This window comes from Ambystoma mexicanum, chromosome 8 (genome assembly GCF_040938575.1).
Source record: "Ambystoma mexicanum isolate Mex_15411 chromosome 8, UKY_AmexF1_1, whole genome shotgun sequence".
Lineage (NCBI taxonomy): Eukaryota > Metazoa > Chordata > Amphibia > Caudata > Ambystomatidae > Ambystoma > Ambystoma mexicanum.
Genome location: NC_090929.1, coordinates 51,518,728 through 51,529,565, shown reverse-complemented (window position 1 = coordinate 51,529,565; position 10,838 = coordinate 51,518,728).

The window sequence follows — 10,838 nt, the reverse complement described above, 5'->3', positions numbered from 1 at the left end:
CAGCAGGCCCAGCCATAGAACATAGAGCTACGTGTGTCAATAGACAGCAGGCCCAGGCGTGGAACATAGAGCTACGTGTGTCAATAGACAGCAGGCCCAGGCGTGGAACATAGAGCTACGTGTGTCAATAGACAGCAGGCCCAGGCGTAGAACATAGAGCTACGTGTGTCAATAGACAGCAGGCCCAGGCATGGAACATAGAGCTACGAGTGTCAATAGACAGCAGGCCCAGGCGTGGAACATAGAGCTACGTGTGTCAATAGACAGCAGGCCCAGGCGTAGAACATAGAGCTACGTGTGTCAATAGACAGCAGGCCCAGGCATGGAACATAGAGCTACGAGTGTCAATAGACAGCAGGCCCAGCATAGAACATAGAGCTACGTGTGTCAATAGATAGCAGGTCCAGGCGAAGAACATAGAGCTACGTGTGTCAATAGACAGCAGGCCCAGCCGTAGAACATAGATCTACGTGTGTCAATAGACAGCAGGCCCAGGCATAGAACATAGAGCTACGTGTGTCAATAGACAGCAGGCCCAGCCGTAGAACATAGAGCTACGTGTGTCAATAGACAGCAGGCCCAGGCGTAGAACATAGAGCTACGTGTGTCAATTTGCAGCAGGCCCAGGCGTAGAACATAGAGGTACGTGTGTCAATAGACAGCAGGCCCAGGCGTAGAACATAGAGCTACGTGTGTCAATAGACAGCAGGCCCAGGCGTGGAACATAGAGCTACGTGTGACAATAGACAGCAGGCCCAGGTGTGGAACATAGAGCTTCGTGTGTCAATAGACAGCAGGCCCAGCATAGAACATAGAGCTATGTGTGTCAATAGACTGCAGGCCCAGGCGTAGAACATAGAGCTACGTGTGTCAATAGACAGCAGGCCCAGGTGTAGAACATAGAGCTACGTGTGTCAATTTGCAGCAGGCCCAGGCGTAGAACATAGAGGTACGTGTGTCAATAGACAGCAGGCCCAGGCGTAGAACATAGAGCTACGTGTGTCAATAGACAGCAGGCCCAGGCGTGGAACATAGAGCTACGTGTGACAATAGACAGCAGGCCCAGGTGTGGAACATAGAGCTTCGTGTGTCAATAGACAGCAGGCCCAGCATAGAACATAGAGCTATGTGTGTCAATAGACAGCAGGCCCAGGCATAGAACATAGAGCTACGTGTGCAATAGACAGCAGGCCCAGCCATAGAACATAGAGCTACGTGTGTCAATAGACAGCAGGCCCAGGCGTGGAACATAGAGCTACGTGTGTCAATAGACAGCAGGCCCAGGCGTGGAACATAGAGCTACGTGTGTCAATAGACAGCAGGCCCAGGCGTAGAACATAGAGCTACGTGTGTCAATAGACAGCAGGCCCAGGCATGGAACATAGAGCTACGAGTGTCAATAGACAGCAGGCCCAGCATAGAACATAGAGCTACGTGTGTCAATAGACAGCAGGCCCGGCGTAGAACATAGAGCTACGTGTGTCAGTAGACAGCAGGCCCAGGTGTAGAACATAGAGCTACGTCTGTCAATAGATAGCAGGTCCAGGCGAAGAACATAGAGCTACGTGTGTCAATAGACAGCAGGCCCAGCCGTAGAACATAGAGCTACGTGTGTCAATAGACAGCAGGCCCAGGCATAGAACATAGAGCTACGTGTGTCAATTTGCAGCAGGCCCAGGCGTAGAACATAGAGGTACGTGTGTCAATAGACAGCAGGCCCAGGCGTAGAACATAGAGCTACGTGTGTCAATAGACAGCAGGCCCAGGCGTGGAACATAGAGCTACGTGTGACAATAGACAGCAGGCCCAGGTGTGGAACATAGAGCTTCGTGTGTCAATAGACAGCAGGCCCAGCATAGAACATAGAGCTATGTGTGTCAATAGACTGCAGGCCCAGGCGTAGAACATAGAGCTACGTGTGTCAATAGACAGCAGGCCCAGGTGTAGAACATAGAGCTACGTGTGTCAATAGACAGCAGGCCCAGGCGTAGAACATAGAGGTACGTGTGTCAATAGACAGCAGGCCCAGGCATAGAACATAGAGCTACGTGTGTCAATAGACAGCTGGCCCAGCCGTAGAACATAGAGATACGTGTGTCAATAGGCAGCAGGCCCAGGGTTGGAGCATAGAGCTACATGTGTCAATAGACAGCAGGCCCAGGCGTAGAACATAGAGCTTTGTGTGTCAATAGACAGCAGGCCCAGGCGTAGAACATAGAGGTACGTGTGTCAATAGACAGCAGGCCCAGGCATAGAACATAGAGCTACGTGTGCAATAGACAGCAGGCCCAGCCATAGAACATAGAGCTATGTGTGTCAATAGACAGCAGGCCCAGGCGTAGAACATAGAGCTATGTGTGTCAATAGACAGCAGTCCCAGGCGTGGAACATAGAGCTACGTGTGTCAATAGACAGCAGGCCCAGGCGTGGAACATAGAGCTACGTGTGTCAATAGACAGCAGGCCCAGGCGTAGAACATAGAGCTACGTGTGTCAATAGACAGCAGGCCCAAGCATGGAACATAGAGCTACGAGTGTCAATAGACAGCAGGCCCAGCATAGAACATAGAGCTACGTGTGTCAATAGACAGCAGGCCTGGTGTAGAACATAAAGCTACGTGTGTCAGTAGACAGCAGGCCCAGGTGTAGAACATAGAGCTACGTGTGTCAATAGATAGCAGGTCCAGGCGAAGAACATAGAGCTACGTGTGTCAATAGACAGCAGGCCCAGGCGTGGAACATAGAGCTACGTGTGCCAATAGACAGCAGGCCCAGGCATGGAACATAGAGCTACATGTGTCAATAGACAGCAGGCCCAGCGTAGAACATAGAGCTACATGTGTCAATAAACAGCAGGCCCAGCAGAGAACATAGAGCTAGGTGTGTCAATAGACAGCAGGTCCAGGTGAAGAACATAGAGCTACGTGTGTCAATAGAAAGCAGGCCCAGGCGTGGACCATGGAGCTAAGTGTGTCAATAGACAGCAGGCCAAGGAGCTACGTGTGTCAATAGACAGCAAGCCCAGCGTAGAACATACATAGAGCTACGTGTGCCAATAGACAGCAGGCCCAGGCATAGAACATAGAGCTACGTGTGTCAATAGACAGCAGGCCCAGGCGTGGAACATAGAGCTACGTGTGTCAATAGACAGCATGCCCAGGCGTGGAACATAGAGCTATGTGTGTCAATAGACAGCATGCCCAGGCGTGGAACATAGAGCTACGTGCGTCAATAGACAGCAGGCCCAGGCGTGGAACATAGAGCTACGTGTGTCAATAGACAGCAGGCCCAGGCGTGGAACATAGAGCAACGTGTGTCAATAAACAGCAGGCCCTGGCGTAGAACATAGAGCTACGTGTGTCAATAGACAGCATGCCCAGGCGTGGAACATAGAGCTACGTGTGACAATAGACAGCAGGCCCAGGTGTGGAACATAGAGCTTCGTGTGTCAATAGACAGCAGGCCCAGCATAGAACATAGAGCTTCGTGTGTCAATAGACAGCAGGCCCGGCGTAGAACATAGAGCTACGTGTGTCAGTAGACAGCAGGCCCAGGTGTAGAACATAGAGCTACGTGTGTCAATAGATAGCAGGTCCAGGCGAAGAACATAGAGCTACGTGTGTCAATAGACAGCAGGCCCAGCCGTAGAACATAGAGCTACGTGTGTCAATAGACAGCAGGCCCAGGCATAGAACATAGAGCTACGTGTGTCAATAGACAGCAGGCCCAGCCGTAGAACATAGAGCTACGTGTGTCAATAGACAGCAGGCCCAGGCGTAGAACATAGAGCTACGTGTGTCAATTTGCAGCAGGCCCAGGCGTAGAACATAGAGGTACGTGTGTCAATAGACAGCAGGCCCAGGCGTAGAACATAGAGCTACGTGTGTCAATAGACAGCAGGCCCAGGCGTGGAACATAGAGCTACGTGTGACAATAGACAGCAGGCCCAGGTGTGGAACATAGAGCTTCGTGTGTCAATAGACAGCAGGCCCAGCATAGAACATAGGGCTATGTGTGTCAATAGACTGCAGGCCCAGGCGTAGAACATAGAGCTACGTGTGTCAATAGACAGCAGGCCCAGGTGTAGAACATAGAGCTACGTGTGACAATAGACAGCAGGCCCAGGTGTGGAACATAGAGCTACGTGTGTCAATTTGCAGCAGGCCCAGGCGTAGAACATAGAGGTACGTGTGTCAATAGACAGCAGGCCCAGGCGTAGAACATAGAGCTACGTGTGTCAATAGACAGCAGGCCAGGCGTGGAACATAGAGCTACGTGTGACAATAGACAGCAGGCCCAGGTGTGGAACATAGAGCTTCGTGTGTCAATAGACAGCAGGCCCAGCATAGAACATAGAGCTATGTGTGTCAATAGACAGAAGGCCCAGGCATAGAACATAGAGCTACGTGTGCAATAGACAGCAGGCCCAGCCATAGAACATAGATCTACGTGTGTCAATAGACAGCAGGCCCAGGCGTGGAACATAGAGCTACGTGTGTCAATAGACAGCAGGCCCAGGCGTGGAACATAGAGCTACATGTGTCAATAGACAGCAGGCCCAGGCGTAGAACATAGAGCTGCGTGTGTCAGTAGACAGCAGGCCCAGGCATGGAACATAGAGCTACGAGTGTCAATAGACAGCAGGCCCAGCATAGAACATAGAGCTACGTGTGTCAATAGACAGCAGGCCCGGCGTAGAACATAGAGCTACGTGTGTCAGTAGACAGCAGGCCCAGGTGTAGAACATAGAGCTACGTGTGTCAATAGATAGCAGGTCCAGGCGAAGAACATAGAGCTACGTGTGTCAATAGACAGCAGGCCCAGCCGTAGAACATAGAGCTACGTGTGTCAATAGACAGCAGGCCCAGGCATAGAACATAGAGCTACGTGTGTCAATTTGCAGCAGGCCCAGGCGTAGAACATAGAGGTACGTGTGTCAATAGACAGCAGGCCCAGGCGTAGAACATAGAGCTACGTGTGTCAATAGACAGCAGGCCCAGGCGTGGAACATAGAGCTACGTGTGACAATAGACAGCAGGCCCAGGTGTGGAACATAGAGCTTCGTGTGTCAATAGACAGCAGGCCCAGCATAGAACATAGAGCTATGTGTGTCAATAGACTGCAGGCCCAGGCGTAGAACATAGAGCTACGTGTGTCAATAGACAGCAGGCCCAGGTGTAGAACATAGAGCTACGTGTGTCAATAGACAGCAGGCCCAGGCGTAGAACATAGAGGTACGTGTGTCAATAGACAGCAGGCCCAGGCATAGAACATAGAGCTACGTGTGTCAATAGACAGCTGGCCCAGCCGTAGAACATAGAGATACGTGTGTCAATAGGCAGCAGGCCCAGGGTTGGAGCATAGAGCTACATGTGTCAATAGACAGCAGGCCCAGGCGTAGAACATAGAGCTTTGTGTATCAATAGACAGCAGGCCCATGCGTAGAACATAGAGCTATGTGTGTCAATAGACAGCAGGCCCAGGCGTAGAACATAGAGGTACGTGTGTCAATAGACAGCAGGCCCAGGCATAGAACATAGAGCTACGTGTGCAATAGACAGCAGGCCCAGCCATAGAACATAGAGCTACGTGTGTCAATAGACAGCAGGCCCAGGCGTAGAACATAGAGCTTCGCGCCTTGAAACACTTGTGTATAGGCGCGTTACAAATACCATATCATATCATATCATATCATATCATATCATATCATATCATAGACAGCAGTCCCAGGCGTGGAACATAGAGCTACGTGTGTCAATAGACAGCAGGCCCAGGTGTGGAACATAGAGCTACATGTGTCAATAGACAGCAGGCCCAGGCGTAGAACATAGAGCTACGTGTGTCAATAGACAGCAGGCCCAGGCATGGAACATAGAGCTACGAGTGTCAATAGACAGCAGGCCCAGCATAGAACATAGAGCTACGTGTGTCAATAGACAGCAGGCCCGGTGTAGAACATAAAGCTACGTGTGTCAGTAGACAGCAGGCCCAGGTGTAGAACATAGAGCTACGTGTGTCAATAGATAGCAGGTCCAGGCGAAGAACATAGAGCTACGTGTGTCAATAGACAGCAGGCCCAGGCGTGGAACATAGAGCTACGTGTGCCAATAGACAGCAGGCCCAGGCATGGAACATAGAGCTACATGTGTCAATAGACAGCAGGCCCAGCGTAGAACATAGAGCTACATGTGTCAATAGACAGCAGGCCCAGCAGAGAACATAGAGCTACGTGTGTCAATAGACAGCAGGTCCAGGTGAAGAACATAGAGCTACGTGTGTCAATAGAAAGCAGGCCCAGGCGTGGACCATGGAGCTACGTGTGTCAATAGACAGCAGGCCAAGGAGCTACGTGTGTCAATAGACAGCAAGCCCAGCGTAGAACATACATAGAGCTACGTGTGCCAATAGACAGCAGGCCCAGGCATAGAACATAGAGCTACGTGTGTCAATAGACAGCAGGCCCAGGCGTGGAACATAGAGCCACGTGTGTCAATAGACAGCATGCCCAGGCGTGGAACATAGAGCTATGTGTGTCAATAGACAGCATGCCCAGGCGTGGAACATAGGGCTACGTGCGTCAATAGACAGCAGGCCCAGGCGTGGAACATAGAGCTACGTGTGTCAATAGACAGCAGGCCCAGGCGTGGAACATAGAGCAACGTGTGTCAATAGACAGCAGGCCCTGGCGTAGAACATAGAGCTACGTGTGTCAATAGACAGCATGCCCAGGCGTGGAACATAGAGCTACGTGTGTCAATAGACAGCAGGCCCAGGCATGGAACATAGAGCTATGTGTGTCAATAGACAGCAGGCCCAGGCGTGGAACATAGAGCAACGCGTATCAATAGACAGCAGGTTCAGCGTAGAACATAGAGCTACGTGTGTCAATAGACAGCAGGCCCAGGCGTGGAACATAGAGCTACGTGTGTCAATAGACAGCAGGCCCAGGCGTGGAACATAGAGCTACATGTGTCAATAGACAGTAGGCCCAGGTGTAGAACATAGAGCTACGTGTGTCAATAGACAGCAGACCCAGGCGTGGAACATAGAGCTACGTGTGTCAATAGACAGCAGGCCCAGGCGTGGAACATAAAGCTACATGTGTAAATAGCCAGCAGGCCCAGGTGTGGAACATAGAGCTTCGTGTGTCAATAGACAGCAGGCCCAGCATAGAACATAGAGCTATGTGTGTCAATAGATTGCAGGCCCAGGCGTAGAACATAGAGCTACGTGTGTCAATAGACAGCAGGCCCAGGCATAGAACATAGAGCTACGTGTGTCAATAAACAGCAGGCCCAGGCGTAGGACATAGAGGTACGTGTGTCAATAGACAGCAGGCCCAGGCATAAAACATAGAGCTACGTGTGTCAATAGACAGCTGGCCCAGCCGTAGAACATAGAGCTGCGTGTGTCAATAGACAGCAGGCCCAGGCGTAGAACATAGAGCTACGTGTGTCAATAGACAGCAGGAGCAGCATAGACCATAGAGCTATTTGTGTCAATAGACAACAGGCCTAGGCATAAAACATAGAGCTACATGTGTCAATAGACAGCTGGCCCAGCCGTAGAACATAGAGCTACGTGTGTCAATAGACAGCAGGCCCAGGCGTGGAACATAGAGCTACGTGTGTCAATAAACAGTAGGAGCAGCATAGACCATAGAGCTATTTGTGTCAATAGACAACAGGCCTAGGCGTAGAACCTAGAGCTATGTGTGTCAATAGACAGCAGGCCCAGGCGTAGAACATAGAGCTATGTGTGTCAGTAGACAGCAGGCCCAGCATAGAACATAGAGCTACGTGGAACATAGAGCTACGTGTGTCAATAGACAGCAGGCCCTGGCGTGGAACATTGAGCTAGGTGTGTCAATAGACAGCAGGCTCAGGCGTGGAACATAGAGCTACGTGTGTCAATAGACATCAGGCCCAGGCATAGAACATAGAGCTACGTGTGTCAATAGACAGCAGGCCCAGGCGTTGAACATAGAGCTACGTGTGTCAATAGGCAGCAGGCCCAGCATAGAACATAGAGCTACGTGGAACATAGATCTACGTGTGTCAATAGACAGCAGGACCAGCATAGAACATAGAGCTATTTGTGTCAATAGACAGCAGGCCCAGGCATAGAACATAGAGCTATGTGTGTCAATAGACAGCAGGCCCAGCCGTAGAACATAGAGCTACGTGTGTCAATAGACAGCAGGCCCAGGCGTAGAACATAGAGCTACGTGTGTCAATAGACAGCAGGCCCAAGCGTGGAACATAGAGCTACGTGTGTCAATAGACAGCAGGCCCAGGCGTGGAACATAGAGCTACGTGTGTCAATAGACAGCAGGCCCAGCCGTAGAACATAGAGCTACGTGTGTCAATAGACAGCAGGCCCAGGCGTAGAACATAGAGCTACATGTGTCAATAGATAGCAGGCCCAGCATAGAACATAGAGCTATGTGTGTCAATAGACAGCAGGCCCAGGCGTAGAACATAGAGCTACGTGTGTCAGTAGACAGCAGGCCCAGGTGTAGAACATAGAGCTAGGTGTGTCAATAGACAGCAGACCCAGGCGAAGAACATAGAGCTACGTGTGTCAATAAACAGCAGGCCCAGGCGTGGAACATAGAGCTATGTGTGTCAATAGACAGCAGGCCCAGGCATGGAACATAGAGCTACGTGTGTCAATAGACAGCAGACTCAGGTGTAGAACAGAGCTACGTGTGTCAATAGACAGCAGGCCCAGGCGTGGAACATAGAGCTACGTGTGTCAATAGACAGCAGGCCCAGGAGTAGAACATAGAGCTACGTGTGTCAATAGACAGCAGGCCGAGGTATTGAACATAGAGCTACGTGTGTCAATAGGCAGCAGGCCCAGGGTTGGAGCATAGAGCTCCATGTGTCAATAGACAGCAGGCCCAGGCGTAGAACATAGAGCTTTGTGTATCTATAGACAGCAGGCCCAGGCATAGAACATAGAGCTATGTGTGTCAATAGACAGCAGGCCCAGGCATAGAATATAGAGGTACGTGTGTCAATAGACAGCAGGCCCAGGCATAGAACATAGAGCTACGTGTGTCAATAGACAGCAGGCCCAGCCGTAGAACATCGAGCTACGTGTGTCAATAGACAGCAGGCCTAGGCGTGGAACATAGAGCTACGTGTGTCAATAGACAGCACGCCCAGGCGTAGAACAAAGAGCTACCTGTGTCAATAGACAGCAGGCCCAGGCGTGGAACATAGAGCTACATGTGTCAATAGACAGCAGGCCCAGCGTAGAACATATATCTACGTGTGTCAATAGACAGCAGGCCCAGGCGAAGAACATAGAGCTACGTGTGTCAATAGACAGAATGCCCAGGTGTGGAACATAGAGCTACGTGTGTCAATAGACAGCAGGCCCAGGCATGGAACATAGAGCTACATGTGTCAATAGACAGCAGGCCCAGCGTAGAACATAGAGCTACATGTGTCAATAGACAGCAGGCCCAGCAGAGAACATAGAGCTACGTGTGTCAATAGACAGCAGGCCCAGCCATAGAACATAGAGCTACGTGTGTCAATAGACAGCAGGTCCAGGCGAAGAACATAGAGCTAGGTGTGTCAATAGACAGCAGGCCCAGGCATGGAACATGGAGCTATGTGTGTCAAAAGACAGCAGGCCCAGCGTAGAACATAGAGCTATGTGTGTCAATAGACAGCAGGCCCAGGCGTGGAACATAAAGCTATGTGTGTCAATAGACAGCAGGCCCAGGCGTGGAACATAGAGCTACGTGTGTCAATAGAGAGCAGGCCAAGGCATGGAACGTAGAGCTACGTGTGTCAATAGACAGCAGGCCCATCATAGAACATAGAGCTACGTGTGTCAATAGACAGCAGGCCCAGGCATAGAACATAGAGCTACATGTGTCAATAGACAGCAGGCCCAGGCGTGGAACATAGAGCTACGTGTGTCAATAGACAGCAGGCCCAGGCATAGACCATAGAGCCTCGTGTTTCAATAGACAGCAGGCCCAGGTGTGGAACATAGAGCTACGTGTGTCAATAGACAGCAGGCCCAGGCGTGGAACATAGAGCTGCGTGTGTCAATAGACTGCAGGCCCGGGCGTGGAACATAGAGCTACTTGTGTCAATAGACACCAGGCCCAGGCGTGGAACATAGAGCTACATATGTCAGTAGACAGCAGGCCCAGCGTAGAACCTAGAGCTACGTGTGTCAATAGACAGCAGGCACAGTCATGGAACATAGAGCAGCAGGCCCAGCGTAGAACCTAGAGCTACGTGTGTCAATAGACAGCAGGCCCAGCCCAGCGTGGAACATAGAGCTATGTGTTTCAATAGACAGCAGGCCCAGGCATGGGACATAGAGCTACGTGTTTCAAAATACAGGAGGACCAGGCATGGAACATAGAGCTACGTGTGTCAATAGACAGCAGGACCAGGAGTAGAACATAGAGCTACGTGTGTCAATAGACAGCAGGCCCAGGCGTAGAACCTAGAGCTACGTGTGTCAATAGACAGCAGGCCCAGGCGTAGAACCTAGAGCTACGTGTGTCAATAGAAAGCAGGCCCAGGCGTGGAACATAGAGCTACATGTGTCAATAGACAGCAGGTCCAGGCATGGAACATAGAGCCACATGTGTCAATAGACAGCAGGCCCAGCGTAGAACCTAGAGCTATGTGTGTCAATAGACAGCAGGCCCAGGCGTAGAACCTAGAGCTACGTGTGTCAATAGACAGCAGGCCCAGGCGTAGAACCTAGAGCTACGTGTGTCAATAGACAGCAGGCCCAGCGTAGAACCTAGAGCTACGTGTGTCAATAGACAGCAGGCCCAGCGTAGAACCTAGAGCT